Source organism: Accipiter gentilis, chromosome 15 (assembly GCF_929443795.1).
Source record: "Accipiter gentilis chromosome 15, bAccGen1.1, whole genome shotgun sequence".
NCBI lineage: Eukaryota > Metazoa > Chordata > Aves > Accipitriformes > Accipitridae > Astur > Astur gentilis.
In genome coordinates this window covers 13,717,377-13,741,004 of record NC_064894.1, presented here as the reverse complement: position 1 = coordinate 13,741,004, position 23,628 = coordinate 13,717,377, and positions in this window count along the sequence as shown.

Below are 23,628 nucleotides of genomic sequence, written 5' to 3'. Positions count from 1 at the left end.
TGATAAAGCTGCTAAATCTGCGTATAACCTCATCAAATGATGGTCCAGCTTGATAAAAAAAAGGGGGATAGCATCATATTCTTGCAAACACTTATTGATTATAATTACCATAATTATAGTTAGCACTTAGGAGCCCTGTTCATTTCCCATGCTCTCTTGTGTCAGGTGCTGTACGCTCATGGAACAAAGAGAAAGTCCCAAAATAATAATTTATGATTTAACCATAAGACAAGAAAACAGATTCAAACAGCAAGCACTTGTAACAAAACAATGGGGCAACACTGATCACCACAACTCTTGTTAGTGGATTTACCTCTGCTAAGTCTCTTGTTTGTATCTGATCAAGCAAAAATTCTTAGAAAGGTAAAAATTGGTAGTGATGCTGTTTAGCAGAAGTTTCCTGAGGAACCCTTCCCAGACAGGATTGAAAAAACAGGAAGCAAGTGTCATTGTGTTTGCTTTGAAAATGTAACAGCTGAGGCTGGGCACAGCGTTGTGGATTCAAGGTAAATTTCAATTTCTCAATGGCAAATAACAGATGAAAGGTAGAGCCAGGACATTCTTAAAAACAAAGCTAACCAGGTTGTTATAGAATGTGCTGCAGAAAAAAGGGGGTTGTGGAGGAATATGAAAAAAAAAAAAAAGAAAGTAGGAATACAGATTTGTAGCATCATTGTGTGTATATGTGAATGAGGAAATTGAATTGCTAGAAAAAAGGGCATAAAAATTATTCAAACTGAAACCAGTGAGCTTCAGCAGTATTAGATACTTGGAAAAGTGTAAAGAAAAAGTCTTTGCATATACAAAAATATGTAGAAAATAATCTGTAAGACCAAGATAGGATGAGCATGAGAACCTCAAGATATCCATGTCGAAGCTGCCTTTTAGATTCCGAGAAAAACAATGATATTGTCAACAGTAATGCAGGAGAGAAGATTTGAACAAGTTCTGTTTTAATGAGGCTGAACTATGTCACTAAGAGAGCAATCATATCAAGAAGAGGCAACCATGAACTAAAAAGATAGTAAGGTCACCAGATGATCAGGAAAGAACGATGTCTAAAGGAGTCTCAGAGACTGGAGTAAAAACCTGGATGTTGCAGAACTTTTTGCCATTTTCTCTGGTATTTCACCACTACCCCCATGCACACCAGACTATGTATTCAGTAAATTTATGGAAGGGTGAGATTCAGCCACAGAAGAAGTTGGAAATATATCAGAATACATAGACAGTGATATTTGCAGGAGCTCACATGAATTCTTTAGAATAACTGATGATTTAATTGTAAGTAGCAAAATGTGGGAAAATATACCTAGGTAATTTTAGGTTTGCCAGGTGCAAGTTCACTAGCATAGCTCAGCTCTAATGAAAAGATACCAGCAAAGTTTATATATAATTATAGAAGTCCTCAATCACTATTCAGAGCAAATGGAAAGGCAGGCAGTAAAATGAATACTTCTCTGAACACACATGGGGTTTTATTCATTTAATTCTGAGCTGATCTGCTGTTATATGAGCTGAGTCATAAGCCAAAGCCAGACAATACTGTCCATATGCCTCATGAAATAAAATCAGTATAAACATTATTATTATTTTCTTGATGATATGTAACTAGTTGTGATAGTTTATCTGGGTGAGACCTGTTAGTAAAACAAATAAATAAAGCGAGTTGATTTAGACCAATTTGATTTCAATCTGATACATAAACTGAAGTGAGTGCTCTGCCTGAGAATTTAAACAGGATCACCGCGTACAAGATAAGAAGTCCTGTTTTCTCACATTCCTTCTTTCTGTCCCACAGCACTGGCAGACAGCTCTTCCATTAGAGGTGTTTTCTTCCAGTTATTCTCTCCATTTCCATATAGGGACGATAAAGACCAAAACAGGAAGGGAGAAGGATTATGCTGCGACCTCCAGCTGCACTGTGACGGAGGCCAGACTCCGTGGTGAGGTGGTCGTGCAGAGGACCTGCCTGGCCCTCAAATCTGAAACCTCAGCCAGAGGTTAACCAAACTGCAGAAGACTGAAAATTCCTGCAGCTTAAGTCATTGAGGAGAGCTAAGCTTCCAATACTAAAGAGTCCGTGCCGAAACATGGGCATGGGACTTCGATGCAATTCACCGTGAATTCTCATCACACCCCAGAAGATCTCTAGGCTTGCATGCTAGATTTCTAGTGTATCTATGAGAAACTAGTCAAAAGCAGCACATGGAGCACTCACCTCTACATGCACAGAGTTTTCCGATTGTAGTATTTCCCTAGAAATTTAAATGGTCTTGATGACTCCAAGATTTGTCTTGAATATAGAAAAGATATTCAGGTTGGTTGAAGATAGACACCTGGACTTTTCTTTCCTTATACACTACGGAGTCAATGCTCTCAGTCCCCAGACCTGGGAAGCGAATACTGTAGGAAGTTTATTCTAGACTGACATATCCAAATGAAACCTTAAAATATTTCTTTTCCTGATGGTCTTTTTCACTGACAACAAGGAGGAAGAAAGCACAAAGGTAGATGCTAGCAGACTGTAGATTTTCCGTCCACCTTCTTGCTGTCTAAACTATGCTCATAGCTGCTAATCCTTTCTCTGCAGGGCTCCTAATCTACCCCAACTGGATTCTAACAACCTTGCCAACTATGTAGAGTACCCTGATGGCTTGTCCTGCTGCTGCGATCGGCAGCAGCCTGTGTCCACCTGCCAGCCTTGCTACAGGGCTTCAGGCTTTCATGATCCCCTTCTGACAGCGGCCCTTCATTGTGCCCATGTCTTTGATGCTCTTTTTCTAGGCTTTGCTTCAATAACACTGTGCTTGTCTCTCTCTCGCTCATTCACAGTGGGCAGCTTAGCAATGTGCATAGTATGAATACCCCTTTCAGAAATACAGTGCCAGTTGGCCTGCCCCATGCCTTCAAATTGGAAGGCTCTCAGCATTCTGGCTGCTAATCTGCCAGTAGTTTTCACATAGAGTAAGACACCGCTACACTGCTCTATCAGTACATAAACATAGTCCAGCAATATTCAGCATTCAGTGTCACATCTTTATCACAGCACGTGGCAATGAATTTTTTAGGGTGGCAAGAGAAGGTGAAACAGATAATACCTTCATTTACAAATATCTTGCTGGCTAACAATAACGGATACTAATTTAGATTTTCAAATACATTCTTGCTTTCTTTCTTTCTCCTTTCTTTCTTTCTTTCAATATTGTAGCCTCCTTAAGGGAACTGTCTAATCATTGTGTTCACAGAACATTGCTGGGGACTGAGGAAAAAGAGGAAAAAAACCTAAGCGCACAGTGAGAGTGCCACTGAGAAGTCATTACTTTCCTGGCAGATATAGTGATTATTATAACAGATGATAAAGAACTCTTAAAGTGCAATAGTATTTGCATCTGTGTGAATGTGTCTTTCACTTAAACTTCAGGAAACCCAAAGGCCTACTTCCTTTTGGTTTCATTCCCCACGTTCCCACTTAAATATTCTCACTGATTGAGATATTACGTATCATTTTTAGTGATGCTAACTTAATTATTTCTTATCTGTGGAGGATTTAAGCATACTGGTGTAGCTGGCATTAATTATTAAATAAAAGAGAAATTATCTGTAGATCAGTATGTTCCCTTAGCTTGAAGACATCTTCTATTTTTTTATAATCTTGCCCAAAACTTCCTCTCTTTTTTCCTGTAGACTTTAAAAACAAGTGCTTCTTACCTGAAAATTACCCTGAGACAAAGCAGGGATCAAAACAAAGGACACAAACTTTATCATTAATACCATGCTTCACTAACGAATGTTTTGCTTGTCAACACCTGTCAGGCTTGTAATATTTCTTCTCAAGCATGGAAGGTACTATAGAAATCTCAAAACCTCCTGGGAATTCAGAACAAAATGTCTGGGAATAAATATAACACTTTATCTGATGCTTTGAGACACCATGAAAACATCATGATCAAATATAGATACAGAAAATCCATGCTGCTTCTTTTTTATTTTTTACATAAGTATCACAATTTTATACACCTTTCACAAATCATTCTCCTTGCTTTGCAAAGGCTTAATTCACCTAAATGTGAAGAAATACATACCTTCTTTGTCTTAATGGTAAGGACTTTGCATTTTGTAGGTGTTTCTGATTTACTACTGAGTGACCTTCCTGCAGGTAGGGCTCCCAGAATGGCTACACAGTGCAATGTGCTATTACTCCCCGTAGATATGGTACTATCTGCAGCATCAATAAACTCTTGAGCAGATGTTCAATACCCAAACATAATGACCACTGGGGAGCCATGATAACTGCCTACAAATACATAAAGGAATGTTATAAGAGGACGGGGACCAATTATTCTCATTAGCCAACAAGGGCAGAATAAGAAGGAATGAGCATTCCCTCTAACCAGGAAATGTTAGCTTGATTTAAGAAAATCTTTAGCTGATAAAATAAGATTAAGAAATTATAAAAAACTTTAATGTGGCCTTCTACTATGCCTATTTCAGCAAGCAAACACAGGGTATAGTACTTTTTAGCTAATTTTATATTTGTCTTAAAGGAATTGTGTGTCTTACTAATGAAATCTAGTTTGAGAATGATCTTTTTTTGGTTGGCCAAAACAGCTACTTGTTTCAGTTCCCAATGACCAGATAGTAATCAAGAAAAGTAATTTATGTAGTGTTTGAAACAAAAATTTAAAATCTTGTCAAGGCATCCGTTTGTGTACGTGTGGATATTAGCAGCACTCTGCTATGGGTTTTTTTACCTTTATACTAAAAGTCAAAATTTATATGGAAGAGGGCAATGCTTTTCCAAACTTCTTTTATATCCTTTCCTTTCACCATTTTTTCTGAGCTATTTAAAGTATTACAGAAAAAAATCCTTAAGCAGATGAATGATCTTACAGCATGAGTGTGCAATCTTACAGAAAGTGAATGATTACTATAATATTTATTTTATTTTAAAACAGTATTTTAGGCATCATCTTTCCAAAACTGAAATGTCTTCGTTTCAGTCCCCATTGACTCTCAGACTTCCCATCAGAATCCTCATCAAAAGTGATAAATATGTACAACGTTTCAAGTTTAAAAAAACATCACAAGTTGACTAACTGCAGGAACTGCCTGCAGAAATATACTGAAAGAGAGAAAGCAATATCTTTCTTTTCTGCAGGTAGAAAATGTTTATTCCTTAGTTAGGAAGAGCTTTAAATAGTTACTAAAAAAATGTATTAGTTTTCTAGTCAGTAGTGATAAACGTAGAAAGTATGTGAGATCATTTTTATGAGTTGAATACATGACAGAAGAAATGGTGACTTTTATCTACTGACAGTACTTCCAGCGGGCCTGAATATAGCTACACATTGCAGTCTTGTATTATGTACTAGCTTCATTGCACTATTTTTGAGATACATATGCAGATTTCCAGTTGTAATAAGATCTGTTCTTCTGTTCTCAAGGTAGACGTCTATGCTTTTCGCCTGAGTAGATGAATTTAAAATAGTACCTGCACTTCTGTCATTTGTAGCTGTCGTTACACATGATTGTCAGAGAAGTTTGTATGTGACTAGTGACATGCTATAGAATAATTCCTTTCAGAAACCTGATCAGCAATTTAGCTAAATAACATTCAACGGCTCTGAAGCATATGGATCTGCTAGGATTTGAAGCGTGTTTACCGCGTTATGTTCCTCTATGCCTTCATACTGTATCAGGGCTATAGGTTACCTGTACAGGGCAATTGAAAACAAATGCAATGATATTCAGTTATGCTGGGAAATTCCTTTAAACTAAAGATCCTAGAGATTACAAAGAATAAAATGATTTCTAGAGTTTTGTGAAACGTAAACTTTATGGCCATTTTATTGCTGGCAAATTGTGATTCACAAGCATTATGTGTTTCATCTACCACCATGTGGTAGACATCCAGAATTTCCAACTTAAAAACTTTCTCTGACCAAATATAGATGTTTTTCTGCAAAGTATCACGCTCAACCAATATAACAAGATTGGTGTGCTAGACATGAAACCTTCATAGTAAAATCCCAAGTATTCCTGATGTTTCAGTAAGACTTCCTTAGAATGTGATTGTATAAATGGATGTGTTCCAATGCCTTTATTCTTTTTTTTGTCTGGATTCTGTAGCTGCAGTACCTATGTCTGTTCATAAGCTTATGGTCTGAAAGCAATGATATATTTCTCTGGAGAAGGAAACCATTGAAAATTTCGGTTATTTCTGTACCAGCAAATTAAACCTGCCCAAGAATATATTGGAGCACTGAAGCTAGCTGGCATAGAAAAACTTGTGTGCATGCTTGTATAGTTTCACTGCCTCCAAAGGAAGTCATCTAAATGCAAATTGTTCATTGGTAATGGTTCCTGGAATGTTCTTACTCCTAAACTATGACTGGGAATTGCTGGGGAAGTCCTAGCCAACATATGCCAAAATTGTGCTTGAGTGGGTTCTAAGATTTACCAGTGTAGAAGATCCTATTAAAATGCTACTTTACTAATAGAACCATACTAGTGTGTATGTACCTAAAATTACTTTGGAAAAAAATTTATAATGAGAAGTCTGTAAGTATGCCTCAACATACGCAAGTGTCGTGGTTTAACCCCAGCCAGCAACCAAGCATCACACAGCCCCTCACTCACTTCCCTCCCCTCGGTGGGATGGAGAAGAGAATTCAGAAAAAAAATGGTAACACTCGCGGGTTGAGATAAGAACAGTTTGATAGGACAGAAAAGCAGAAACTAATAATGATAATAATAATAAAATGACCATACTAATAAAAGGATTGGAATATACAAAACAAGTAACGCACAATGCAATTGCTCACCACTCATTGACTGATGCCCAGTTAGTTCCTAAGCAGTGATCTGCCCCAGGCTAACTCCCCCCAGTTTATATACTGGGCATGACGTCACATGGTATGGAATACCCCTTTGGCCAGTTTGGACCAGCTGCCCTGGCTGTGTCCCGTCCCAGCTTCTTGTGCCCCTCCAGCCTTCTCGCTGGCTGGGCATCAGAAGCTGAAAAATCCTTGAATTCGTCTAAACACTACTTAGCAACAACTGAAAACATCAGTGTGTTATGAGTATTATTCTCATACTAAATCCAAAACATAGCCCTATATCAGCTACTAGAAAGAAAATTAATTCTATTGCAGCTGAAAGCAGGACAAGAAAGAGGACAAGTATATTACCAAAAAGATTTGCAGTTCAACTAATCTAGTAGATTTTATTCCAGCAGACAACTTCAGCTGTACCTTCAGGGGTCACATTTGTATGCTGAATTTATACTGAGGAATGCCAGGTAGAAGTTTCTATTTGTAGTACATTAGGTAGAGTTTTGATTGAAGGAAGTTTGTTCAGCAGTAACCTGTAAACAATTATTCAGGTATTTCCTACGACATTATGTTTATTCTTTGTGGGGAAAACATAGGAATAAAAATCAGTGTAAGTTGTTCTTGGCATTTCCCAGGAAGGCTAAACATAATAAAAAAAAAAAAATGCACATAGGTTTTCAGATAATATATTCGCAGTCATTTCCTTATGTCATAGTTACTGTCTATAGAGCAGAGATGATTGAACTGCTTCACTTAGCACAAAGACCCAGAAACAGATCTTAGTATCCTTATGGAGATTCAATATGCAAAAAATAAAAAGTGATTTGAACATCTGCTACTTGAATTCCTTACTAATCTGCCAAAGAGAATGCTTGGGATTGTTTTTAGCAATAAGAAAAATACACAGTGAGTTGGAAGACATTGATAACACTTGAGCAGAACAGCTCTTCAGCACTCTGATGAGATGAGTTACTGTACAGATGGCTTCCATCATGCAAGTCTTTTCTGTTTATAGGGCTGCAGGTGGTAGAGTGGGAAACAGGGTAAGTGGAGGAAAGGTTAGGACTCCAAATCAATTGTAGCAGTTCACCAAGTAAAATCTGTCCCTCCTGAATGTACTAGCTGTTTATCAGCACTGCCATCTAGAGCTGTGTGAAAAAAATTCACCGTAGACAGCAGAAATGGTGAAATTAGATCCTTCATTGTTTAAGAAGGTTGTACGTAGAGGGAAAAGTAGACATCTCACACTTCTTGTTATCTTAAGGCAGGTCATCCAGCAACTGTGTTAAGGGAGCAAGAGAAGCTGGAAAAAAAGAGAATGAAAATAAGCTCTAAAATACTCATATAACCTTGGCTGATTTTCATGCTTGGCAAAAAGACTTTGTAAGAATTAATACAGTACACAGGTTAGCTTCCCCTTTGTAGCACAACTGAAATTTGCATTCTCCTCATTTGGGACAATTTTGCTGCACCTATGGGCTAGTTATTTTATCTGTTATGCATCCACTTTAAAATACTTTGAAGTACACAGTAATCACACAGTTCTTTCGCTGCAGCTTTAACTCCCCTGGGGTGATTTTAATCATTCAGGAAGTTAAGAGCACTGAGGAGGTATCACAAGGGCTAGTGACAGCCAGAGATCCACTGAACTAATTTTATAATTGTTCGAGTTTCAGGGAGGGTAGGAAATAGCCAAGTGGAAGTTCTGGGGAAGCTCGGAGCTTTATGATGCTGTCCAGATCTCCTCGTGCAGTCAAAAGGATGGGTATCTTGCTTGCTTTGTTACCATGTTCTTATTTTCGCACACAAATGCAAACCAGTTGTGTTCTATGTATCTTTTTTTCCACACAAGCTGGGGAAATTATGACCTTTTTCAGTTGCATTACTTTATTCCTTTAAGCAAGGATTGTAGGTTGTTTTCCATAGGAATGAACACAACCCATTTTTCAGGCTAGGACAGACTTTCAAGACAAAGGAGTGAAGAAACACAAGCTCTTTTTCTACTGAATCCTTGAAATATTATTTAATATAATCATTAGCTGTAAGGCACTTAAATAGCTATAATGTAGCCGGAATCCATGAAAGCATTAAAGTGAATATTTTTGCAAGTATCTGGGTACCTAATTCTGAGTTCTATGGAAACAGTATGTATCCAAGTCTCATTAAAAACTGGCTTTTTAGTCACAACTACAATGCAATCTAAAAGCACGTGTAAGAGTGGTTTTAGGCATTTAGGCTGGATGTCCTCCTATAGGTGTTTACGTCTGAGGTTTCTCACACACCACATCATATTCCTATAGCCCCCCGCTTGTGGGCATGGCCAGTGCCTCTCAGCACACGCAGTGCAGCAGATTTACTGGCATCACACCGACCCTACAGGTGGCTGTAGGAAGCCCATAAAGGGTTGGGAGCCTTGCTGAGCCCAGTATGTGTTCTCTGTCATGGCTGGAGACACCCTGGCCAGAAAGACCGGCCTTCAGATATGAGTCTGTTGTCTCCCTCTGCTTCTGGGTACAGTCTGCATACACCAGGCGTCATGAAGCCCTTCAGGTATGGCACAACCAGCAGAGGTTAGCCAGCTTTCCTCTGGGCAAAGGCATGTTCGTGCTCTCCGTAAAGACCTGACCACAGCAGGGTGTGAGAGCTCATCTCTTCCAGAAATCTAAGCCCAGTGCAAGCTGACATCATCTGGAAGCTGCCTTACATGAGACTCAGTCCATCACCCACTACATCAATGTGGACACACTCGGTGAGATAATCTTATTTCTTTGGGACTACCTACCTGTGCTGGTTTTGGCTCGGATAGAGTTAATTTTCTTCATAGGAGCTAGCATGAGGCTACATTTTGGATATGTGCTGAAAACAGGGTTGATAATTCAGGGCTGTTTTCGTTACTGCTGAGCAGGGCTTACCCAGAGCCAAGGGCTGTTCTGCTCCTCACCCCACCCCACCAGCGAGGAGCTGGGGGGGCACAAGGAGTTGGAGGGGACACAGCCGGGACAGCTGACCCCCACTGACCCGAGGGGTATCCCAGACCATAGGACGGCACGCTCAGCATATACAGCTGGGGAAGAAGAAGGAAGGGGGGGACATTCGGAGTGATGGTGTTTGTCTTCCCAAGTCAGCGTTTGGCATGCTGGAGCCCTGCTGTCCTGGAGATGGCTGAACACCTGCCTGCCCGTGGGACATAGTGAACGGATTCCTTGTTTTGCTTTGCTTGTGTGCACGGCTTTTGCTTTTCTATTAAACTGTCTTTATGTCAGCCCATGAATTTTCTCACTTTTCCAATTCCCTCCCCCATCCCATCCAGGGGGAGTGAGTGAGTGGCTGTGTGGTGCTCAGTTGCCAGCTGTGGTTAAACCATGACACTACCCCTTGCCTACTGCTGACTGGTACTCTTGCTATCTGCAGTACTCCACAAATCATTATAGCCTTCAAATAGAAGAGCATTCTGTGCAACAGTCCTTGACAAAATGCATCTTTGTCCAGTTACTCCAGAAGATGCCAAAAAAATGCCAGGGTTATGAAATTTTAACATACAAAAATATTATCCCGTGACACTCATGTTTAGGAATCTGGTCATCTTCATCTTAAACAGGGTTGACATTTTCTTTCCTGCCTGATGACATGAAGTCCAGCAGCATGAGAACAGATAACTGCTGGTGACGGTACCACTAGTGCCCTGAGGAATGTGGGTGCGTTCAAAGCAGGCTGATACCCATGGAAAATTCCTTTTAGTCCTCAACTTCTGCCAGATCATCTTTAAATAAGCCTTAGGTGAAGTAAGGTGCACTGGCCGTTTTCAAGACAAGATCTGAAAGCTCAGCCCTCAATATTTTCATCCAGTCTCTTTTGACCTTAAAATATACTATAGCCTCCTTTCATCTTCAAGCTATATACCAAATTTATTAGGGCAAGGCCATACAGAAACAGAATCACCAGATGTTGCCTCCAGATCCTTGACCGATGTCTCAGGAGATTGCCTAGGACCCTAGCAACATGTAGATTACAGGCAGTGACTCCAGCTAGGGCATGACTGTAGGTAGAGGGCTGTGGTGTGATAGAAGGGAATCCTCACCCTGGTGGGATGTCTCTGGCATGAGGGGCCCTCAGCTCCTAGCTGACATGGAATTATTACATTAAATAAAGTACCTCCCTTCTATTTTCCCTTCCTTTTAATGGCATTTCTGGGGCCAGAGGCATGGCTGGTCTCTGATCTGATGGTAATCATATCAGCTTTCCAGATAGTGAGGTAATAGGAAAAGCAAGGTAATAGTCATGATTAAAAAATAATACAAAAGGGAATAAATTAAGGAATGGCAAGTGTACCTCTGGAAAGCCTCTTATAAGAGGAGAATGTGAATAATTCTAACGTGCATGTAAGCACAGGTCCATGGTCAGGATATACAGACTAAGACATAGAACTGGCTTACCCCATGTTAGACAGGTGTTTTAACTGACTTCATGTGGATACTCAACCCATTGCAAATAAGAACTAAAACATGTAATTTAAAAAAAAAAAAAAAAAAAAAATGTTTATTTTGGGAAGTTTTACTTTGCATTTGCCATGAGATGAGAGTACACAATGGGTCTGTTATGCTGGTTTAGCTCATACATGGCACCTCAGCAAGCTGTAACAACTTAATGAAATGTCTGGGGCTTTTCAATGTTTGGAATTCTTTTCTTCTAATGAAAGTGTCTTCTCATCAGTGGTAATATTCCCGCTGCACTTACTTACTAGTTGGACAGTATTCAGTTCCAAGAGCAAAAACTAAATATACCTATGTTTGCCTACAACACCGTGCCTTTACATACCAAAAATGTCCTTCCTTTTGTCTGCTTGTATATTTGCACTATTCAGACAATGTGAAGCATACTGCTTTGGGAAAATTATATTGAGAGCTCTGCCATCAGTGTCTGGTACTGGAGCAATTTTTATGAAATTTGAGGATAGATGCCTGTGAGAATTATTTTGAACCAAATATACTTAAATATTCTTTATGGCATTGCACAGTATTCCAATGCACATGCTAAAAACAGTATAGCTTCTACTTATTAACAAATAATTAATTTCAAAAGAATATTTTAATGAATTAATTTCAAAATAATATTTTAACTTTGTTGTACATAGAGGTTTCACAGATTAGGAAAGCTGAAGTCTGAAATTCAGCCTCTAAAATGATGTGCTTAAATGCAATGTTTGGTATGTGATTTCAGTCTAGTCAAACCAGTGCCTTAACATAACAATGTTATTGTCAGGGAGCCACATCTGAAGCTCAGGTTTTTCACTCCTTTGGCTATTCAGATTCTTCTGTATTGGCTTTAAGGCAGTTCTTGCTCTTTGACTAGTTGGTTATTTATACTAAGTTGAAGAGGAAAAAGATGAGAGCCAACTTTTGATGTTTACAGTTGAAATAATAAAAAGTGCTTTTCCCTTGTTGGACAATATTGCTTGCAGAGAGATGGAGCATTCAAAGAGAAGCAAATGCACATACAGCAGTCTAAACTCCCTGTCACTGACAAGCTCTGAAAAGGTTGCTCCTTATTGAATAGCTGAACCTGATAAAAAGTACGGTTCCCCACCGATATCTAGGAGACCATTAAAATTTCCCGAGCTGTTCCAAAATGCACAGTCCCAATTAAAGAGAAGTCTCTGTGTTCTTCTTCCCAGGGGTGAGCTGATAAACCAACAGCAAACCGTTCTGGTAGTGGAGAGAGGAGGATTGTGAGGATTACCCCTGAGGAGAGCACGGGTATGGCATGGCACCGAGGGGCAGCACGGGTGAGGAGCCCAGCTCTCTGGAGCCTTTCTGGTACCTGTTCCTAGAGGTGGCTGCAGTTTTAACAGCTCCTTCTCCCAGGGCGACAGGAGCTACTCACGACTGCTAGATATTATTAAATGTCATTATCATAATTCTGTGGTTTGTTAAATATTGCCGCTTTCTTTAGTGATCGTTTAAAAGTTTTATACCATGAGTACACCTTGTAGTAAAAAAAAAAAAAACAACAAACAAACAAAGAAAAAACTTCTCTGGCAGAGGCTCAACAACTGAGACCAACAGTCTCATTAAATGATATTGCCATTTTCAATATATACTTACATGATTTTTTTGGGTTTTTTTTTTTTTTTTTCCTTTTTAAGCCAAAAACCACAATGAGCTGGAGACAAATAGCACAAAGATGAGGGAAGTAATTTCTGAAAAAGTCTGGAGAATCCAAACTTCAACCACTATAATTTTTCTTTCTCTTACTAACTTCAGCAAGCTTTGGTAAAATTCCCTGTGAAGAATTACAGTTTTAGATTTCTTCTAGACAGACTTCTAGCCATTCATGTGCCCTGTTCAATGATCCTTATTTAACAGCCCCTCCTGGATATTTCTACCTAAGTTAGATATGTCCCAGAATGCATTGCCCTACTTTCTCCCTGATCCCCAAAGTCTTTATCTTCTCTGATTCAAATAGGACAGATGGCCCAGAAGAGATTAACAGACCTCCTGAGACATATTTCATAAAAACTGGGAGGTCTGTTATAGTTCAATAGTTATGTGATCTTTATTCTAAAAATGATATAATAGTTATGATTAGAACAGCTTGGACATTTCAGATTTTATTACCAATTAACCTTCAAAATCATGTAATGATTACAGATATAATAACTGACAATTTTTTCATTTAGTATATAACAGAATAATTTTAGTGGTCTAAAATTAAACAATGTAATTTAAAAAAATTTTTCCTTTCTATTTCTGAACAAACTCAAAACCTGTCAGGGTTACTTATCAGGATTACTAATTTAGAGATCATATACAGTCAGCTACCATTGCACAGTCAAGGTGTCACTTAACTTCAGAATTACTTCAAGTCAATCTGCCCATGGCATTCTAGAGGGGAAAAAGTGCCTTGTTTTAAGTTCAGGATTCCCATCCTATGAGATGACTCGCCAATAAACAATGAATTTTTAGACATGTTCAGTGTTTCAGGTCTAAGCAGTGGCAAAGCCAAATTGTGAAGAAACTGTTTCTTTAGGTGGTTGGGGTTTTTTTGTTTGTTTGTTTGTTTATTTTTAATTTGGTTTCTGGAGATGTGCCATGTTTTCATAGTATCTCTTGACATTGTAAGAAACATTAAAAGGAAAGACAAGCAAAAGACAGAAGCTCGTATGTGCCATAGGAATGGCTAATCTGCTAGTAAAACACTAGTTCCCCTCAAGCAAATATAAAGCATTAAAAAGCCAACTTTATTGGGAGAACTTTTAAAACAGTCATTACTTTCAAATATGGCATTGACCACTTCTTAGAGTGAATAAGAAAGCAATATTTCACAAGGAGAGAGAAGCAGGGACTGTGCACTCACACTACAAGGTGAGTCTTTGTACCACCAAAGCGTCTCTGAAATGGGAAATAAAGCAGAAAAGTAGAGGAGAAACAATACAACGGGAGATGATTTTTGTTACATCAGACCAGAGGCTGCTTCCTAATTGTATATGATGGCGACATAGCGCTTATCCCTCTCTAAGTTTCGAAGAAAAAGAATTCCCCCAGCTGCTATTAATACTGTATAAATCAGCCTCTCCAGGTTCATATGAAAACTATTGGCATTTTTTAACACCACACTTGTTTGTGTCTCATTTGAATAAGGTGAGATGACATGATGTTAAAGAACCTGACATTCAACTTGTGTATGATTTTCAGCCTAATCAGATCAGGTGAGGTGAGGTGGCCTTTGTTCATAAATAAATGAAACTATCTTCATGGAACACTTTGGTTTCTTGCAATCCATTTTCATTGCTTATAAAAAGCTCAAAACCAGATGGATTTAACTCACTAAAGCAGGAAGGTTTTTTTCTTTCTTTTTTGTATCCTTTTCATTTTTTGTGATAACAGTGGTCTGGTACTATTAACAGATTAATTATTCAATTTCTATATAAATACATTTTACCTCCAGAAAATAAGATGTTTCAACAACTGTTAAAAGAGAATTATTGTTAAATCTTAAAAATAAAGTTGCTTTTTCTATAATGGTAGCCATGTTAAAAAATAAGATAGACTACAAATAAAAGTCAAAGAAATGTCACTGTTTTCCCGATTGAAATGAGAAAGCAAAAAAAAAAAAATATTTTGTATTTTCCTCCCATTAAAAACTTATATGATACTAATGCAGCTTCATGGAAAAAAATTACTTTGTTGGAATAACTTTTACTGGCCATAGACTTTTGACAGCATTTCTTCTGGTCATTTCCAAGTACTGCACAATTGTGTGAGATAAGGGAGACAGTAAGACAACATAAAAGTAAAATATCTGAGTAGATGTGTTCCTCTACTAGACATGAACACTTTCAAATTCTTCTTCTGTTTCTGACAAGTTTTGCCTGCATCAATTAAATGGAAAATTCTGACAGGGAGAATAATTTTTCAAGCATTTGTAGACCAAAAAATAAATGCATTTCTTTTAGTTACACCACTGGGAATTTTATAAAGAAGAAAATTAATCTGGAATTTGGAATTCTTACCACTTTAGATATCTAGGCCAGATATTACCCAAATGACATTGTAGAGGTTCACATCTAGAAAGCAGAAGGACACTAACCCAAGTAATCTAAAAGAACCATCTGCAATCTTAGTCAGCAGAGGAAAATGGATATCTAACATCTGCAGAGGAAGATCCTGCTTAAGTGTCCCCTTTTCTTCATTGCCCTTGGAGGACAATCCAGCTGTGATAATTTATTCTAGATAAGTTCCCTAATCATTCTGCTTCAATCACATGCCCTTTTGTTTTTATTTTTACAGACCAAGAAACAGTCTGAATGGGACAAAATGGCCATTATATTCTCTTGGGTTTAAACCTCTCTTCAGGCTGAGGATAACAGTTTAATGTTAGACTCTGGCAATCACCATGAGATGGATAGGATTTAATTTTAGTCCTGCATAGATTTAACTTTTGAGTTTTCTTCAGAGACTCATCTCAAACTGAATCACAATAACACTCAAGAAGGAGGTTAATTGTACTTCTATCCACTCGCAGGTGATTAAATTTTGGAATGTTTGAAGATTAATAGTGAATGGCTGAAAGAACACATTTCATCACCTACCAGGTCAAGGACAAAAATTCTGGAAAGCAGGTGAATTGGAACAATGGATGGGACTTCAGTTTTCAGGCAGTCTGAATCACACAGGAAAAACTACAGGAAACAAAAGGCTCATTTCTTCCAAGCATTACTCCAACCTGATGCTCCCAACTTATTTTGCCAGTTGGTGGCAAAGGGTTTTCTGACAAAGCGATCGATTTAATTTAATTTTGTTGAGTTCTTCATATTGTGCAGATCACCGCTGAATTCAGCTGCCTTCATAAAACAGAACAAAATAACACATGCAAGTATATATTCAAACAAAGTTCCGCCTGGGAAGGTTTGAATGGAAAGGTGCGAGGCTAGGGTGTGGGGAAGGAGGGGGCATTGCCCTGACATTGTAAGTAAGAATTTTGAGAGCAAAAACCTACTAATTTTTGAATGTCATGTGGATTAGTAGTAGTTATTCAGGGACCATTGTATCTCTTTATAGCCATCAGTGGTTGGAATGTGTTAAGGTGGTGTTTCTATAGCAACTCCTTCCCGCTGCAGTCTACCAAGATCTCCTAATGCATGTACACAAGGCAATTTTTAAAAACTTGTAACCGATCATTCGGACACATTACTGGTGCCTCAAAGATTAAATGGTCAGAGACTTTCGACACTGAAGCAATTAAAGGGTGGGTGGTAGCTGAAATCAAATTTGCTCCAGTGTTGCTCCTCGGTTCCCCCTATAGCACATTTTATTGAGTTACAGTGGAATCCATTCAAGACAGTGTTAAGTAATTTAGGATCCATGTGAAGCAGTTGTAGAGAGTTAGAGGAGGGACCTCTGACCATTACAACCTGGTGCCAGAAGCATTCCAGTGACCTATTATAGGATGTTCAACTGGAAAAAACAGAGCTTCACTCAAGAGGTTACTTAAACATGTATACCCTTTTCAGATGTTCATCTCTAACTTCTTGTACTTGTGGGTCAATACATACCAGTGTTTCCAGTGGATCCATCTTGATCCTCTTAAGACGCTGTATTGAATAAAGTGGGGGTTTGGTGAATACACTGGTCCATATGTGAGGATATGGAAACTCTCATTTTACCTCAACCCATTTCCATTGTGAATGAATGATGAAGAGAAAAACTCCCTCTCAATAGGATATGTTTAAAAGGATACTTATTTTTCCATATTGGTTTCATTGTGTGTTCCTCTCTAGTGTTCTGTATTGGCTGTCTGTCAAGGTCATATGCACTGAATTTCAAATATTACTCATATCCTTTCTTAAATGGCTCATTAGAGGATTTTAAATAAAAGCTTTTATTACCACAAGGACTGCAACAATGTCTGCATCTGTATGCGAGCAGGTGATCACAACTTCACAGAATTTGAGTAAGACAAGATATCACTGCCATCCTTGTCAAGAGACCAAAACCCCCAGAAAATCCAGATGAATACATTTAGAAATTTTCCTGTGGGAAAGATTACAAATCTATGTTAAATATTTCATTAGTAATACAAATGACATAACAAAAAATTATAATTTCCTGTATTTGCATGGTAACTGTTAAACTGGCACTGGAAGTCAAATGAACTCTTGCTTGAGATGAACAAGTTATTACTTGGAATTGGTCAGTTGATGTAGGAGAACATTCGTTATTGTTTTGACTGTAAAATTGTAATGAGAATCCCAGGCTGGTATTCTAGGTCACAGAACTATACAAATCAAACAAGTTTTTGTACATCTATATTTCCCCTCTGGGTCCTCTTCTGTAAACAGATATCCTACTTTTACTTAATAGATGTCCAATCATGGCTATTATCTCAAGACTATCTATCCTATTGAGAACTAATAATTGTTATTGTTATATAGGTGAATCAGCAGTAATTTCTTGTACAAGTCTCACATTTCAATATTCCTCTGCTAAAAATATTAGCTGTATGTAGATCATATGAACAGTGAGAGATAGTATGATTTATCCTAAGGCATACTTTCTTGAGTAATAACTGAGACAGGGTATAAATGAATTTTGATTTTGTGTTTTCAGTTTATGTTCTTTTTTCTAATGTAGTTTTTGGAAGCATTTCCATTTTATCCTGTGTTGCAATTTAACTGAATGGAAGAAAATACACCACTGTATAAAGGAACAAATGCCAAAGGTCTGTTTCAAATGTGTTTTCAGCAGGTGTTTATGTAAAGTGAGACATAACTATTATTTAGAAGTAACTATTATTTATAATTAGAAGTTAATCTAAGCTCCCATATAAAACTGTTTTAGTGCAAACAGACTCCATTTGTCATTCCATTTCAATTTGCTGTTATGATTTCTTTTTATAAAGGGTGAGTACACTTTTCTATTTCACATTTTCTTTGCTCCCTCTGCTCTAGTGTTCACAAAATGAAAACTACAGTAGGTTCAAATTAGTTTTCAGTTTTTCTTTAGATATAGGACACAGAAGAGGTGGAATCTTGATGAAGACATGATAAAGTTATTTACTAAAATGAATTTTTTATAAAATTTTAGTCCTGTAAACAGGTGTATGTATAATTAACTTTAGAATTCCTTCATTGAAACTCTTGCTACCAATGCTAAATCAATTAACTCTTCAACTTTGGGCTTGCAAGTGTTTGCAATATTAGGATCGGTACAGCATTCACCATGTAATAATTCCTAAAATTTACAATGTCCTTTTCTAAAGTAAAAAATTCCTGCAAGTGTGGTGTGTATATTTAGGGACCTAGATTCTAGGTATAATGCTTTTATTTCTTTCTCTTAATTTGAAATAAAAAGGTCAGAATCTAAACCCTCAATACTGATCTGGAAGTCTTTCATATATTTTTTTTTTCAAGAAATGCAATCATGTAGAGATTAAACTATTGGAATGTGTCTCCATGGAATCTATCTAGCAGAGATTAGACTCTCCAGAAAACAGTGGAGCTGCTTCTTTTAAAGCCAAAAGAGAGTTGGCAGCTGTGTCAGAAAGGTGATTGTTTAAGTGATCTTGTAGCTCTTGGAAACTTCCTGTATATTGTATTTAAGGGAAAGAATTTACTCTCTTTACAGGAAATAGAACATCGATACTTCTCCATTTGACTGAAAACACATTTTGTCTTATCTAGCATAAACATGCATGATAAAAGTGCAGATGATATTTTAAAAGTGAAACTTTTTTCATAAATATTTAACTTTGCATAGATTATTGTTAAGCTTAAGGCCACATGCATTTACTAGGAGGCAGGGAAATAAATGTAGAGTGGGAAGTTCAACCGGTGCTGCTTTTATGACTGGAGCTCTCCTAGATCTTATCTTTGCATGTAGAAAACAACAATGGAAACATTCCCTCTGTGCCCCCTAAGATTACAGGGATAAAACTTCCTTAGTTCAATGATTGACATGTTCATCTAAATGCATTTTCTTTCATTGTATGAAAGAAATACTAGCCTCGTGCCGGTTTTGGCTGGGATAGTGTTCATTTTCTTCTTAGGAGCTAGCATAGGGCTCTGTTTTGGATTTGTGCTGGGAACAGTGTTGATTCAGGGCTGGTTTTGTTACTGCTGAGCAGGGCTTGCCCAGAGCCAAGGGCTGTTCTGCTTCTTACCCCACCCCACCAGCGAGGAGACTGGGGGGGCACAAGGATTTGGGAAGAAGAAGGAAGGGGGGACGTTGGGAGTGATGGCGTTTGTCTTCCCAAGTCCCCGTTCGGCGTGCTGGAGCCCTGCTGTCCTGGAGATGGCTGAACACCTGCCTGCCCGTGGGAAGTGGGGAATGAATTCCTTGCTTTGTTTTGCTTATGTGTGCGGCTTTTGCTTTATCTATTAAACTGTCTTTATCTCAAGCCACAAGTTTTCTCACTTTTACTCTTCTGATCTGGTTGGTATGGGGGAGAGCAAGCCACACGGCAAGCACAAGAGCCTGTCAATTAATAGCTAAACAGCAATAACAGCTATAAGTTCAATCTAGCACATTCCAATCAAATCTGTTGTTATTTCGAACCCTGCGAGCCCCATATTGGGTGCCAAAAATGACTGTTGTGGTTTAACCCCATCCGGCAACTGAGTACCATGCAGCTGCTCGCTATCTCCCCCCACGTTGTGATGGGGGAGAGAATTGGAAAAGTAAAAGTGAGAAAACTCATGGGTTGAGATAAAGACAGTTTAATAGATAAAGCAAAAGCTTAATTACTTGGGAAGACAAACGCCATCACTCCGAATGTCCCCCCTGCTTCCTTCTTCTTCCCCAGCTGTATATACTGAGCGTGCCGTCCTATGGTCTGGGATACCCCTCGGGTCAGTGGGGGTCAGCTGTCCCGGCTGTGTCCCCTCCAACTCCTCGTGCCCCCCCAGGCTTCTTGCTGGTGGGGTGGGGTGAGGAGCAGAACAGCCCTTGGCTCTGGGTAAGCCCTGCTCAGCAGTAACGAAAACAGCCCTGAATTATCAACACTGTTCCCAGCACAAATCCGAAACACAGCCCTTTGCTAGCTCCTATGAAGAAAATTAACTTCATCCATCTGAACCCTCTACACACAAAAGTGAGAGACAGCCCTTGCTGTTCTTAGGCCAGAGTATTCATGCAACTACCCTTCTGCCCTTTGTGAAGTTGTCTTATTATGGATGTCTTCATCTTTCCTGTCAGGAAACACAGACCTCTCTTCTAATGGTGACTGTGCATTACAGCAGTGGGTGATAATCCTGTCAGCCTGGTTGCTGACTCTCCTCCCAAGCAACAGAAATTTTCCAGAGAAGGACATCCAAACTTAGCATGTTAACAAGCCCTGCTATTCCAAAAGAGAAGTCATGTCAGAGGCTATATACCTGGATGAAAATCCAACAGGGTCATGGACATCTTATCTGAGCTAGATAAGGATCCAAGTAATCCAATACCTAGGTGGTATGCTTAGACCTTTACCTTCACATTTTATCACTTACTTTCAGCTCTGTGCAAACTGTGGTTCTCCTCTCTTGACAAACTCAGGCTATGGCCAGCTGCACAGGCAGAATTTAATTTCCCTGTCAAGATGCCCTAGAAGGTGTGTTTGTTATTTCCAACTGAATTAAGAAGTGATCATAATGGATGAGTAAGGAGACATTTGTTCTGTTTTGTATTTCATCATTCCCAGCGGTGTATGCAAAATTAGATTTATTAAATACTCCTTTCATAAATTTAGCTTCATTTCTTTTCTCTATGCAAGTAAGCACTGCTAATCTTGCATAGTTTGAAGACTCAAGACCTACCTTAGTCTGAAAAAACTATTTGAAGTTATTTAGACAGAAAACAAAAGAGTAAGTCACATTAGTGTGATAGTCTCTGAAAAAAAACCCAGTGTAGTAGAATGACAGAAGTTCAAGACACTAACCAGACACTGAGAAGATCTTAGTTCACTTCTCAGCTTTCCAACAAACTTTCTTGGACATTGTCAGTAATCTCCCTACTGCAGTCCTGCACTGTACAAAATAGATAACACTTGCATTTACTCCATTACTTAAGCCCTAATCTTCACGGTGCAGGAACTACTCATACTATGTGGATGTACAATGCATAGCATACTGATCTTAGTGTGACATACTAATCACATTTGTATCATTATATGTAGTATTAAATTTATTTGGCTACGTTGCTGGGCTGTAAACAGCTACGTCTGCTTCAAAGCCAATATTGCACACACAGATGAGCAAAGTTTCAACAGATGCATTAAGTTATCCAACTTAGGCATTTTAGTCTAGCATGCTGTTATTTAAGATTATGTCAGCATTTCTGTTACCTTATTTTTCACCAATCTATAATTAGCTTGTACAAAACTCACCAGGGACTACATTTTAGACTAGAAGATCTTCTCATGCAAAATTGCTTACCAGCATGGAAAGAAATAGCTTAGTTGAAGGTTTACTATCATGTAACAGGAAGTTTATTAGTGTTCTTATTTGTCCTTGTACAATACAGATCTCTTATTTGTCCTGTCCCAGTGGAAGGATGAACAGATGATAAAGAATGCTAGAAGTCTCTGAATCCATCTCCTATATTTTATCCTTTTCAAAATTCAGTCTTTCAGCTTGTATGCTGATCACCCTCTTGCGTTGTTAGGATAACACTATGACTCTACAAAAAATAATCAAAACCAGGGCTATTTTTTTAGTCCTTAGTGATCTTCCAGTTAGTCTTACTTTTTTCAAGTTTTATTCCCTGATTCTATCTCTTGTTGTAATCTCAACCTTTCTCAAGGCCCTTACCCTGTCGAGGTTGAATTTTTCGATGCTTTATTTTCCCACAAGGGTGGAATTTGTGTTCCAAAGATTAGGCACCTTCACAACCAATGAGCCTTTAGTTTCCTTAGTAGTCATTAGAAAGAAATAGGCACCTCTAGAGTGTAACAGATCCCACTCATGGGCAATAGTTTTCACTATTATTCACTTCAGAAAGATGACTTAAAATGGGTATGGTTACTTACTTGCATCTGTCCCCAGGAAGCATTAATACACACCCTGCATTTCTTTCATAATGGGCACTACAGATTAACGGAAATGCAGAAATGATTGAACAAATCTTGTAGTATAGTTTGTTTGTTAATGATGGACCATGACTTCCCATGAATCACCCTGAAAATAGTCTGGTTTTTACAGATCAGCTTTTCAAGTTTTTTTACAGGTCCTGCCAGCCATTCATATACTGGTTTGCCAATGCCTGAACTGGCTTTCGAACAAGCTTGGAAAACTGAGCAAAGCTTTACTAAATACTGCAAAAATAGTTGTGGAGGCCATTCTATAATTCTGCTGAAAATGTGGGAACGGGCAATGATTGCAAGAGGAAAACGTAGAACTGAACATGTCCCTAAGATGAATGAGGTGCTTACATCACATTTCATTAATGGTCAGTCTCAGCTGAGATGACAATTCTGGTCAGTTTAGGGTCTAATCTGTTAGGCAATACTAGAAATTGTCAAGTGCATTACTGTGCAATTAATAAATATTCACTTATTTTGTTATTCTGATCTGAGACATACAACTGGTGTGTAGAAATAGAGTGATGTCTCAGTATATCAACTTTGGTATCAAACTTTCAAGGAAAAACTCAGCAGTGGATTGCAAAAAGAAGCTTCCTTTAGAAAGTACTGTAAAAATGTGAAATAGTTCTGTAGCACATTGTTTATTGATAAATCTGCATTTTTTTCTGTTTCCTTTAGAATAAAATCTGCTGTAGGAACTGTTTTACATTTATACTCAAGAGTCAATGGATTAAATACAGGAATGATCCCAGGAAAGGGGGACAAAACTGGACTCTTCAAAGGAAAGAATCAGAACACTTTCCTGGTAATTTGTTGGTTCATGCTTTCATATTGGCCCGAGGGATCTTCAGAGTGCACAGTGTCAGAAGCTGAGTGCATTTTCCTTCCTAGTTTCTCCAGCCGTATGGATAGAGCATTCTCTTGAGAAAGGAAGAAAAGGAGTTTAAACTAAAGATTCCCCTTTCTGAATTAGTGTTTTAAGTTCACAGCCGACAAAAGGTGAGAAGAAGCTGTTCTATCAACATCTCTAATTTTTTAAAGGATATATGTAGATATCAGTGCTACCTATAACACATGGCTTCCTTCATCCTACACTTAAGTATTTAAGTTCTGGAGAAAAAGTAATTTCAAATATTTCTCTTCCCAGTATCCCCCACTGGGTAGTATATGTTGCTTGCAGCTCAGATTGACTTTCTGAGGTATTTCTTCTCCCATGCAACACAAGCAGATTTTAAAC